Source organism: Cupressus sempervirens, chromosome 10 (genome assembly GCF_028749045.1).
Source record: "Cupressus sempervirens isolate cs-2001-9-10 chromosome 10, ASM2874904v1, whole genome shotgun sequence".
In the NCBI taxonomy this organism is placed as follows: Eukaryota; Viridiplantae; Streptophyta; class Pinopsida; order Cupressales; family Cupressaceae; genus Cupressus; species Cupressus sempervirens.
The window spans coordinates 196,168,925-196,182,775 of record NC_143127.1 but is presented as its reverse complement, the minus strand read 5'-3'; the positions used below and the strand labels follow the sequence as shown (position 1 = coordinate 196,182,775).

At 31.6% G+C, this 13,851-nt stretch overlaps 1 pseudogene; it reads right to left on the bottom strand.

Annotated features, from left to right (window-relative positions):
• Positions 1-4,711: 4,711 nt before the first annotated feature.
• LOC149533315 (putative receptor-like protein kinase At1g11050 pseudogene) lies at positions 4,712-5,617 on the bottom strand (annotated as a pseudogene).
• Between the last annotated feature and the right edge of the window lie 8,234 nt (positions 5,618-13,851).

Genomic DNA, 13,851 nt, shown 5'->3' with positions numbered 1-13,851 from the left:
CAAAGGTAAAGGGAAGACAGATAATTCTCAAGCAATGGACACAGTGGAGGGTACCTAGACATCTTTGTGAAGGACTTGGTAGCTATGAAGGAGAGGGTGTGGCCACTTGAAGAGAAGAAACAAATAGAAAGTATAATAATATTGTCAACAATCATATTTAGAATGTATTTTCTCAAATATATGTTTTGCTCTAAAGAGTAGAACTTAAATATTTGTAATAATTTGATTCATCATATTGCAATTTTAAAGCAAGAAAAATCCCACATTTTCAAAGCTAGATAAAAGTCAATTGATTGATATGAAGTCACAAGGACAGACTTAATATCTTTCAAATGAACAACTTGATAAGAACTTACTAAGGTTGTTCGAGGTCTTCTTAAATATTATTTTGTAGGAACATCTTCAACACCAAAAATGGATTGTGTAGACAAAAATTTATTGGTACATTCTATTTGACATAAAACTACTCTAACTTTTTTATTTCATTCTTTCAAAACTCGATTGAATGTAGAAAGAGAATGTTAAACTCATGCATGATTAGAACCTTCTCTCTTGTTATTCATTTGAAATGTATACAATCAATACTCATCCATGGTTGTACTTGACCCCACGTAAAGGAAAAAGAGTAATGGTGCTTTCTATGTCCTATTGTGTGTTTCAATATAGAGAAAGAATATTTATTAAAAACATTTTAAGATTAATACTTTATGGTAAACTTAATGTAGAGTGAAAAGAGTGAAAAATTTATATGAAATCTACATTTTATAGTATATTTTTATATTTATATAACTAATATCATCACACATAATTTATTCAAAAATATTATAAGTGAAAAAACTGAGGATTTTATAACTTCAAATTTAGTGAAAAATGTATATTAAATTTACATTTAACAATATATTTTATATAGTTAATATCATACTCACATATATATAATCCAAATATAATTTGGATTCTCCATTGTCTCTAAGTTAAATTTTCATTCTTTTTCCAAATAATATATCTTATTAAAGTATTACATTATTTAAACATAGTACAATATGTAAATTTAATTAAATATAAAAATTATTTATATCAAGTTTGTAAAATGATTATATTAATGAAATATTAATTAATTAAATATATTTAATTAATACAATTGATGCTATGTAAGGATTTTTATTAACAAGGTATTTTTTGATCATATATTTTCATTTTATTATCATTAATTATCATGGTAACCACAAATTTAATAGGTAATGGTAATGTGTATCAAATAATAATGGTTTATACCATATTGTCTATGTAGTTAATGAAGACAAGAACATAAGAAACCTAAAACAAGAGACCTAAACCACATAATTGTTGTAGCTAATGAAGATGTGAATACATTTTCTTTTCTTTTCTTTTCTTTATACCATTATATTTTGTAAAAAATACAAAATATAATCACCTATTAACTAAAATACTATTGAATGTCTAGTTCTATTGAACTAAATAATTTATAAAGATAACCTAAAGCTCTTATTATATTTTCCATAAGCAATATACTATTGCATTAGTTCTCCACAATTAGTATAATAGTTTTATTCTTTTGCACCAATGAACAATAAGTATTTTTCACAAATTGAAAATTTATAAAGTTTTGATTTTAATTTATTAATTTTTTTTATTATAAAAATTTATTTATCTCAAATTCTATTGGCTCTAACAATTTTGTGTTATAGGAGCCTTGTTCTCGAAATTCCTCCATATTCATTTTTTCTCGGCTAAATTTTTGCTAGCAAATATTAATATAAATATATTTTAAAGATGAAACTACAAAATATAATTGTATTAGTTATATAAATAAATCTATTAATAATATATCACAATTATATATAATTTTTTATAATATATTATCGTGATATATTATTAATAGATTTATTTATATATAATTGTGATAATTATTTAATAGATTTATTAATATACATACATACAATAAATTATTATTATTCAAATTATATAAAATATATTACTATATAATCTATATAGAATATAATAATATAATTGAATATTTTGTAATACAATCTTATCATTAATATTTTAAAATATGTCATAGGTATATAAATTTTTTTCAAATGTAATGAAAATTGTTTTATGTCATAACTATTGGAAAAAGTATTTTTATTTAGGATTCAAGTTAAGCTAAAGTTAAGAAGTTTAACACTATTACATTCTATTAATACAATATTTCACCCAATATTATTGTATTTTCCAAAGACAATATTCACTTTCTTCTATTAGTAATTAATTTTCACTAATTAGAAATAACTAATTTTTTTGGTTTTATAACTCATTATAAACAAAAATACATATAATCTATAAGATTAAAAATAATCTCTTATAGAAATAATAATTGTAACTAATGCTAAAATATATATTTTAATTTATTTCAATTAACTAATCTATTTTATTTTCAAAAGATAGACTATTATAATAAAATTTCTAAATTTATTATTTTAATTTTCAATTACAATTATTACAAAATTATAACGGCAAATATAAGCCACTACATGGCACTTGTTGTACTTACCATAGGCAAATACTATTGCATTCACCTCTATTCAATTATTCAATAGTTTTGCACAAACAAACCAATCACAAGTATTTCTTCCTCATTTGAAAGTTGAAATAAATATTTGCTAATTATAATGTTATATAAATAAACTATTCTCATTATGATTGCTTAATCAATTTGGGACCCTTTTATTGTAGTCATCCACCATATTCTTTTTTTTTGGCATAATTTTAGGATACAAATTTAAACCATTGCAAACATAGTAAATTAGTATTCATTAATAATTTAATTTAATTTTGGGTTTATGATGTATTTCATAATTTTTTAAATGTATTTTAGATGATATTTAATATAATTTGTTAAACAATATAATATTTTGAATATAATAAGTATAAATATAATTTTATTTTTATATTAGTGAGCTCAAAAATATTTCAAAATTAACAATAAGAAAGATAATATTTATGAACAATAATAAATCTTTTCAAAAATATTTTTAATATCTACTTTGTTTATTTATATTAATAACAAATATAATTTTGAGTAGAATTTAGATTTTTTTTATAAATTTGCATAAATATTTGAAGATAATCAAATAAAAAATATGTAATCAAGATATAACTTTCTTTCTTTTCCCTTTTTTTCTTTTTTTTCTTGTTTTTCTTTTTTAGACTGCAGGAATCAGTGCAACACGGCCCCCCTATAAACTGCAGTGCGCCTAGTAAACTTTTTAACGTGACCGGTAGCGCTGGCGCAAATAACCTATATAAATTATATTTAATGATTACTTTAATTTATCTTACAAAATACTAAATTTATTCAAGTTATTTTGGAACAATGATTTTTAAAAGTATTTTATTTAGATTGACTAAAATGATTTATGCATAGGTGGAAATAAATTTAGTTATGATAGTTATCTTCTTCTTTGGAGGCATTTTTTCTCATTCATTAGAAAACTTGAAAAACTTAGAATCATAGCTCAAGAGACAAATCAAATTTAAATAAAAAGACTTAATTTATTTCAAAAAAATTTATAAAATATAAATTATAAAATTAAACGTAAGTCAAACAATTTCTTTTTAAAAATCTGAAAGATAGAACAGAATAAAAAGTAATAAATCTAAAACACTTTTCTTAAATAATTTCCATCGCTCTAAATTAAAAATATATATGATATTAAACTTAAATCTTATAATTTAAATTGAAAAGTTCTTCAATAATTTTTTTAAAAATGTGAACGAAAAATAAATAAATAGTTTTTATTTTTGCAAACCTCAAACAAGAAATTTGTGACATAATTAGATTTTCTTTTTCCAACACTAAATTTTTAATATAAATTTGAAACACCGTAAAAACTCCCAACTTTTGAATGAAAAAATTCTTGCCATAATAAAAAACAATTAAAAAAAAGAGGTGACTAAAGGCACATAAAAAGAAGAAGATGCAAGCTAGAAGAAATCCTTAAATCAACATTAATTGTATGATAACAGAATAGTTGGTAAATGCATACAAAGGGAAAAAAAGAAATGGATTTATGTTTTGTCTCTTTTTCTCCAATTGGTAGGGGTGTTGAATCTTTTGAGCCATACCTAATTTTAAATTATTTTATTTTCATAATCATAAGAATTTGAGCTAAGAATCTTTCTTTTGAATGTTGCCGAATGCAGCAACATACGGTATGAGGCGACAGTAGGAGGTTTTTGTAGGGAAATCATAGGTGAAGTTGGTGGAAGGAAAGCCAAAATATACCAAACATGAAGGAATAAAATGGAACCCTCACAGAATTTCTAATTTACAAAAACCCTATAATAAGCTGCCTATTTTTGTTAGAGCAAAGATTTTAAAGATCTGAGGGGAAATGAGAACATTGTTTCCCTTGTAAAACCCCATTAATGGAGGTGAGCCATGTTTTTGCTCCCTGGGTGCCTCATAATACAACATCTTAAATTTTTTGTTAGTCACATTCACTTCGATTTTTTTTTGTTGAACTTCATATCACGTCAAGTTTTAATTCCTAGTTGTATGCCAAAATAGTAAAAAACAAAACAAAACCAATCTTGCAATCTCATTGTTTTGAAGCACTTTGTTAATGTTTCCATTTATAGTGAACCCATATAAGAGCTCCATGAAAAAAATTTCCCTTCTATGAAGAATCTCTTCAACTAAAGAAGTCTAAACTAATCTTTCATCGTAAGAAGTATAGCTACCAGAGACCATGAATGATTCATCCACATAATTAATGGACTGGTGCATGAGGGGCAATGGCTAGTCTGGAATGTCAGGAATCTTTGTATCCCCTTCCAACATCTCAACAACCTTGATAATAGTAGGCCTGAAAGCCACCATAACATGTGCACACATAATTCTCACAAGAACAAATCTCTCCATGATACTTGCAGGCCCACTTTCCCTCATCCCCTTCTCTATCAGTTCAATTGCTCTGCATGCTTTCACAAGATTCCATGCCCAATCTGTCAATAGATAGTCAGAATTATTCTCCATAGAAGTATCCAAATCCCTTCTACCACTCATTATCTTCAACAAAACCACACCAAAGCTATAAACATCACTCTTTTCTATCAATTGCCTGTACAGAGCATACTCTGGAGCTAGGTAACCATGAGTACCTACAACTCTTGTGGTCAGATGAGACTCCCCTTCCACACTCATTCTAGCCAGTCCAAAATTAGAGACACAAGCATTCAAATTGACATTCAGCAAAATATTCATCACCTTAATGTCTCTGTGATAAATTGTAGACTAAACACAATAGTACAAATAAGCCAAACCCTTTGCCATACTAAGCACAATATTCTTCCCATGTAGCCATGATAGTAGTAACTTGGATTCTTGCCCAAAAATGTGATCATCCAAGCTGCCATTCGGCAAGAAATCATAGATCAGAAACCTCTGGTGCCCTTCCAAGTCATCACTGGAAACACAACAACCTCTCAAATCCACCAAATTTTTGTACCTAATCTTGTTGATAATCTCCACTTTGTTCAAGAATTTTGTATCTCCTTCCATAGAGAAATTTTCAATTCTCTTCACGACAATGACCTGACTGTCAGAAAGCATTTTATCTATGGGTGTGATTCAAAATCTGGCAAATTCTGGAAATTTCAAATGACGTAAGACAAAATTTGGTTGGAGTGAACTCTAAAAGGAAAGCCTATAGGCTAAATATAGGAATTCTTTCTAAATTTTTCTAAATCATGTTTCTACATCAATGATTAGGAGGGTTCCAATCTTGGTGGATGACATTTTTCCTTTTTATTTTCATCCTTATTAATTATGCACATTTGATTAAGGTACACCCTTGTTTGACCCCCTCCCCCCCTCTCTCTCTCTCAAAATGCTTCCTTTTATACTTATCTAATTATTTCATTTCTTCATTTTGTGTTTTTTAATTTCATTTTTGTTAATCTAATATTTACACTTTTTTTCAAAACTTTTACACATACACTAGTAATAAATTACTATATGGCAAAGTCCTATGTAGGTATGAATCTATGCATGTACATGTGTGTGCATGTACACACACACACACAATTATATTTATTATTCATAAATATGTATATGGATTAATTATAAACATACAATTGTGTAGAAAAGAGGAATAGAGAACAAAAACCCAACTAACAATAAAACACCAATAACCTATAGGATACTAACAAGAAAATAAACTAGTTGTGCCACCAACATGTCAAAGCCCCTAAAGATTACATAGAATTTTTATAATAAAAACTCCACCAACATTGACAAAAATTCGATAAGCCCTCATAATCCACACCATGGGTTTTGCATAGATCCCATAAATATAAGTTCATAAATACTTATCAATAGACAACCAAGGATGTAATTTGTTCCCTTGTAATAGAAAATGAAATCTCTCAGTAATCCTTCTCCACCTCAATTAGAGGGGAAACCACCTCAATAGAATGAACAAGAGAGAAAATGACCAACATGTAATCAAAGTCTTCCATGTTTTTTGTAGATACATCTACCACCACTTTCAATCAAAAGACTAAAAGAGAATCTTTTCCCAGGGGCACTATTCATAACTTTGACAAGGTATTAAAGTGAAAAGGTTGTCTAATAAAGACAAGTCCCTTTTCATGTGTTGTAGAGGGAACTACATATCATCACCACAAAAATTTGGAGGTAAGAAGGAAAGTCAAAATCAAAGGGAACCTTGCTAGCAAGCTACATGCCTAGTGCATGATCAAATTATTCAAAGAATAGATGGGGCCCATATCTTTTAATGAAAAACACCATCTACTTGGTAGAAAAGCTCAAGATGATTCATGGCACAATTTCCATCTTCTCCATCTTGATAGCTTGAGAGTTTCAAAAAAGTGTATGGGTGACATCCATGTTGCATGCAAAAGGAGCGAGTAATGATTCTATAGATTGTGTGCCTAAATGACCATAAAAACCACCATAACAATTTTTCCACATGTTACGATTCAAGAACCCTTCTCAATTAAAGGTTCTATTGAGAAATTTCTTTATATGAAGGATTATAGGAACATTGTAATAAGGATCATTTTGGGGAGTTTAGCTAGACTAAAATTTTATTTTGTAAGAGTTTTTTGTTCATTCTATTGAAGTAAAGTGTGGATTACTTGTACTTTCATTCTTTTGACTTTAGTCATGTATTTTCTACATGATAAATAGAATAAATATATTGGATCATGCCTATTATTATTTTTACTATATGTATTTATTATGTTATGCATATGGATTGAGGTTTCATGTCATTTCTAAACAAATATAGCTATAATATAGTTCTTTCATGCTCTTATTACCATTATTATGATGAAATTTACTAGATCATGTTTGGTTACTCTTTCAATTCTTGCAACTTAAGGCTATACAATTTCATTGTGGTGAATAAATCTTTATAAGAGTTTGGTTATTTTAGTTAGAGCGTGTTCTTCCTATAGGGAGACATGAATTTTTTGGCACGTGTCTAGGATTTTTCCATCATGTTCTCTCCAGAATAGTGAAGAGTATGAGGCATTCTAAACTCTATTATAGCACCTAACATTCTAATTTTTGCTAATAAAACTTGAAGGTTTTCAAAATCTCTACTGCATCACCCTTTTAAAAAAAAAATCCTTCAACTTTCACAAACCAACAAGGATAACCAATAGATTCTATAAAACTCTGGAGGATGCTTTAGAGGTAACACTTATGGCCCACTCTTCCAAAGATTCTAGACTTCCCTATTTTAGGTGTGGGCTTATTTGATCTATGTTCTTCTCAAGATCCACCTCGATAGAAGACAAAACATAAGGAAACAATTTAAAGAAACCCTATATATAAGATAGATGTACATTAATTTAAGAGCTTGAAGAATAGCCATTAAAGTAAGCATTCATGAAGCATCATATAAGAGTTCCTCAACCAAAAAACAAACACTAAACCTAGTCTTAACAAGGTTAAGGAACTGATCAAAGACAATGAATACCAAATAAGGTATTAAAAAAATAACAAGAATTGTTTTATACCCATATATTACCAGGCTGAAGGAGAACCCTCTAGCTCAAAATTACCCTCCACCAAAAATTAAACATTAAATAATATGATCCAAAAATAGAGAAAAATGTATCAAATGGAAGATGCAAAAACCATAGAGGAAATAATTTTAAATAAGTGCATCAAGACTTTAGAGAAAATCTATCATGAATAAAAAGGCCATAAAGGGATCCAACAAAGAAACAACCAATGCATGATGTATACAATAAATACCCAAACATCTCACAAAAGGAACCAAAAAGAAGCCTCAAACAATGCCAAAACAATGAAGCCCCTCAAAGAACTAGACCTGTAACAACAAATTGAACATTCATCTACATAATGGACACCATAGTTAATTGAACTTTCCAACCTAATGATGTAATTATTATTTTTGGATTAAGGTAAAATTAGGTTTTTGAGGGGACCTAAAACCCCTTACATCTGAATACAAAAGATATTCAAAGAATGCCCAATCATCCCAAAATAGGAACCTAATACCTTTGAGGGGACCCAAAACCCCCCAACAACATAAATCAAGGGATTAAAAATCCCACAACAAGCCAAAAGTTTCCACATATTTCCTATAAATGTCTAGTAGCTTCATCCTAACCTACAAAAGAATAAGAGAAGGAAGAAAAGTCATACATAAAAATAAGCATTATAACTATGTTGTTCAACTAGGTTTTAGAGAAATAGGAATGTACAACCTCAATTCCATGAGAGAAAGTTAAGAATTTCCTTTATCACCCTTCTTCTAAGAATGGAGAATCATATCAAATTAAGGATGAGCCTTTTTAGAATTTTTTCTAATCATGAGTATCAAACCATCCTCAACCATAGAATCCTTAAACTACCACAATCCAAAATCCAACATAGAAGATCCTCAACTAAGAACCTAGGTTAGACTAGCACAAGTAACCCATGATGAAAGAACCACACAAGCAGTAGGATCGACCACATATCCAACAACTAAAACACCATCCATAGACTATTGAGTAGAAACACTAGCAACATGAGTACCAAAAACACTCTCCAAAATAGAGCCATCATGAGCAGACCCAAAACTTCTTTATGGAATCGAACTAGGAAGCTCCATAACCCACATTTGGCTAGAATCAATAGAAACTATCTCCACCGCGTCACTAGAACTAGCAAACAACATATGCACCTTCTAACTGGAACCAAAAAGCACTGTCTCCACCTTCTAACTAGAACTAGCAGGCACCACCTCTACCTTCTTATTAGAACTAATAGAAACCAAAGTGTTTGAAGAAGGAGCCTCATCCTCTTTTTGACCTTAAACAAATCCAACTTCCTCTACGGGATTTTCCTCCATATAGGAGGAGTTTTTCACTATGTGTAGTGTTGTGACAAAGCCCCCTTCCACCATGAGGAGTTTTTTAGCTTTAAATTTCTTAGCCTTCCTCTTTGGCAATAGGTCTAGTTTCAAATAATTTCGTACATCTAAAAGAAAGACCTTCACAATATAAAGGTTGAACCCAAGAGTCGTTTAGAGTAATTTTTTTTACATCAATCAAAAATCCTTTAGAAATGTCTATATCAACAAGAATCCTAACATAGGTAGAGTTCAAAATATTAGAAGAGTTGGAATCCACAATAATGAAATCCCTTAAGGCCTCTCCAATATTCTAAAAGATAAAGTCCAACCGGTGTAGTGCAAGGAAAGAGAGTCCTCAATGGAGATGCCCTAGCCCCTTGAAAATAACCACATAGGGGAAGAATAACAATAATACAAATATTTAGATCCAAAACAACACCAATTATCAAAATAGAATCATAAGGTTTACATCCAACATGGTTAGTTGTAAGGCCTTCTGGGTTATGGATAAATACAAAGAAATTACAATAAAAGTTCTGCAAGACCTCTCAAGATCTAACCACTAGCTAGCCCTAACCCACAATCTAGTAGAAAATCCATGAAGAATATAAACTTGTGCTCATGATCCATCATGAAACCTTCTTCTTTCCAAAGCTCACACTTATCTACTAGCTTGGTCAAGCTTCACTCCTTTTAGCTAATCCATGTTGAATTGAATGACTTTAGACATCACAAGACCCTCTACTTATAATAAACCAAGCCAAAGGTCATCCTAGAAAGTTATATTAAATAAGACCTTACTTTAAACAAACCCTCAAGCCACAAGTCATCTTGGCAATAGACATTAAATGCATGGAATAACTAATAAATATGTAGCACAATCCCCAAGTTTATAATATCCATAACTAACTTATATGACAACATAAAAGTATGTGCCCTTAGGAATAGGTCCACATACCATACAAATATCCAAATTCAAGAGCGCATAATCCAACTCGCTCAAATCGAAGCTCTAGAAACAATCTCCAAAATCTAAGAATTCAGAAACACACTACCAGCATCCACCAAAATGGCTCTAACTCCAACAAAATTACTCCAATATTAATGCACACTTAGGAAAAGATTCCCTAATGTGCCTCAGAGACATCTCCAACCATGCAAACCAAAAGTCCACAAATTTGAGCCCAATTCTTTTGCATACTAGATAGGTTACTACATGAGGATGCTCCTACATCAGACACCCTAGGTGCAAAGAAAAGATGTTCTTAACAACTAGAAGAACATCTTTTAGGGTTCATCATACAAACCCTAAACTATTTCTACACTTACATGTCTTCCAATTTATCAACTTGTACACTCTTACATCTTTTCTACTTCTACAATTCCTTTACTACAACTATTATCTTCATAACTATCTTTGATGTGAAACAGGTCTATTTCATACACTAATTTCCAACCCCTTGAGAATCCTTCACCTCAACTCACCTAGTGAAACTGGGGTTCCTCATACCAAGTTTTTCATTCTGTAAATGAATCAAGGAATGTTTCTTGCCACCCTTCTCAACAATAAACACATTCTTGACACAAGCATGGATTGCCCTACAATCATAGTCCCAAGGTATATCAAGTAATATATAACAACTACATATGTTGACAATATCACACAACACATAATCCACATACTACCCAATCTGAAAATTAACAGGGATATGAATTTCCTTTTGTGAAATTACTTTGGTTCAAAAAATGTACTTTACTAGGGTTCGTATGGCTTCTATTTTAGCCCTCCCTAGCTTTCCTCCTATCATACCACATGTATTGTGGGATTAGTTTTCATTTATAATGGCCTTAGCCTTCTCTGGCTCAGCAATTGATGCTGGAGTTGGAGTTGCTATTGTTGGAGAGAATGGCACTACGAAACAAATGGATACACAAGTTCATTCCCAAGGTGTTCCATGAGGTAATTCCTCTCCTGATATTGTTTTGAATGTCAAGGAGTTTGATAGTGCTTGCACTTGGTTAGAACAAAAAATCCCCATTGGGCATTTTGTGGGCCATACTCCTTCTCTAAGCATGGTGCAGGAATCGGTTTCCAAGGTTTGGACACCTAAGGGCATTTGCCTTGAAGGAATTCAAAGCCTTACCAAAGGCTTTTTTCTTTTTGTCTTTGCCACCCCGGGCCAAGATGAACATGTGTTTGTTTTAGGTCCATGGACTCTTAGGTCCTACCTCTTGGTTTTTAATGTTGGTTGCATGATTTTGTTGTTTCTAATGATAGTGATCTTAAGGTGCCTATTTGGGTGGAGTTCCCTATACTTCCTATCCCATGCTCATACTTTTTTTCAACCATTGCACAAACTTTCAGCAAGATTTTTTTCCTTAAACTTGACAAGTTTCTCAATACTTGGCCCTAGCATAGGGTTTGTGTTGAGGTCAACATATCTAGGGACCTCAAGGACTTTATGGATACCCAGATTGGTGGTACCACCTTCTCTCAAAAGATTCTTTACCTAAACTTTCTGTATACCTACTATCGGTGCTAGTCCATTAAGCACAAGATTAGGGATTGTCATTTGTTTGACTATAACTATCCACCCATTTTGAAAGCTAAGATAGCTATAGAGACCAAGAAAGATGAATGGACTATGGTGGTGAAAAAAGGAAAGGGTTCAGCTATGGCTAAGGCAATCTCTTTTCCTATAGATAATGGTAGGCCTAGCTCAAGCCCAGTTCAACCAGAGCCTTTAGTCCCTTTTCCTACTCCACCTCCTGTTTCAAACTGTAGAGTGTAGCAGATAGTGGGTATTCATACTCATGATCCTCATCCTTTATGGATTTGAGTGTTGCAAGCAATGCCAATGATTGCTCGTAGTCGAGATGGGAAGAAGACTTGGAGGGTCATCTCTCTTGGTGACTCCTCATTTAATACTCCCACTTTTTTACACAATAGATTTTCCTCCCATGGAGATGCGGATGACATGAAAGTTGGTTTACCATGATTTTCCTCTCATGGAATGTGCAGAGGCTGACAAACCTCCCTAGAAAATATTCTATTTGTGACACCAAGCATTAGCTTGGTAATCTTGATGTGCCTTGTCTTCAAGAAGTTAAAGTTGCTAGGTTTCTTCTCACCTTAGCATGTTGGGTTATTTTTATAAACAACGTCATTTTTTCTTCCTAGCATGAGGCTAGCCGAGGTGGAGTTGTTACTCTTCTCTCCCCTCATTTACTTTCTTCTATTATTTCACATGGGGCTGACCCTTTACACAAGGTGGTTTGGATTTTTTTGTCTTTTTAGAACCATTATTTTTGTATTGTTAAAATTTATGTCCCTAATGATGTTGTTTACCATTCACACTTGTGGTGTAGGTTGGCAAATCATTTTCCACCTATGACCTAGGTTTTTTGTGGGGACTCCAACATGGTTGAACTAGCCCCTACCAAGGAAGGACTTGTGCCTTTTTTATGGGCAACTGGAAAAAGAGAGGTTTGGTTTTACATGCAGAATGAGCTATGTCTTTTTTATCACAATGCTAGCTATTGCCACCCAGATGGGGTTTGGCATACTTGGTTCAATTTTTGAGTTGGGTTTGATAGAGTCTTCAAGAGACTTGACAAGGCTATGATTTTTGTACAGTTATTTTTTTCCTTCTCTTACAAGTATGACCTGCCTATCACACCTTTTCAAGATGTTACATTGTTAGATCATTCCTCCATTATCTTTTCTATCATTTGGAAAATAGCTCAGCCTTGTCCTTATAAAACCCAGTTTTAGCACAATATTTCTTTGTTGTCATGTCTACTGACTATTTCCCACATTCTTTGAGTCTAGAATCTTGAGCCAAGGTCCCACACCCAAGTTGGGTGGATTCAATGGTGGAATGATGCCATCCTCCATATTGGAAAATTTCTTCACATTTATGGTAGATAGTTGGCTAGTACCACAAAAGATCTTATGAAGCCACAACTAAAGATCTACATGCAGCCTTGAAAGCCCTCGCCATGAATCTGTTTGATATGGATCTCTAGGTTTAGCTTGCCAATCTTTGGCACTATAAGCAAGTTGCAGATAGTTATGCTACTAGAGGAGCTCAAATCAAGGCTTTCCTCCATTGGTTGGAGGTCGACAATTAGGATTCTAAAGAATTTTTTAATGTTGTGCAGGCTTGTCACTCTACAGTTGGCATCAAACACATTAGAGAAGATTAAAAAGTTCTTATTGACCTACCTAACATTCTCCACACATTTATGTGCCACTACGACCAAGTTTTCATGGCTCAGGGTCCCTCTATTGTGTGTTACCAAGCTTTATAATATTTCCTTACTGTCATTCCAATAGGCTTACTCCTAAGCAATATGCCTTTTGTGAGAAAAAGTTAATTCTTGTAGACCTAAAGGAAGTTGTAATTTCTATGGCTAATGACAAGGCTCTTTACTGTGATGGTTT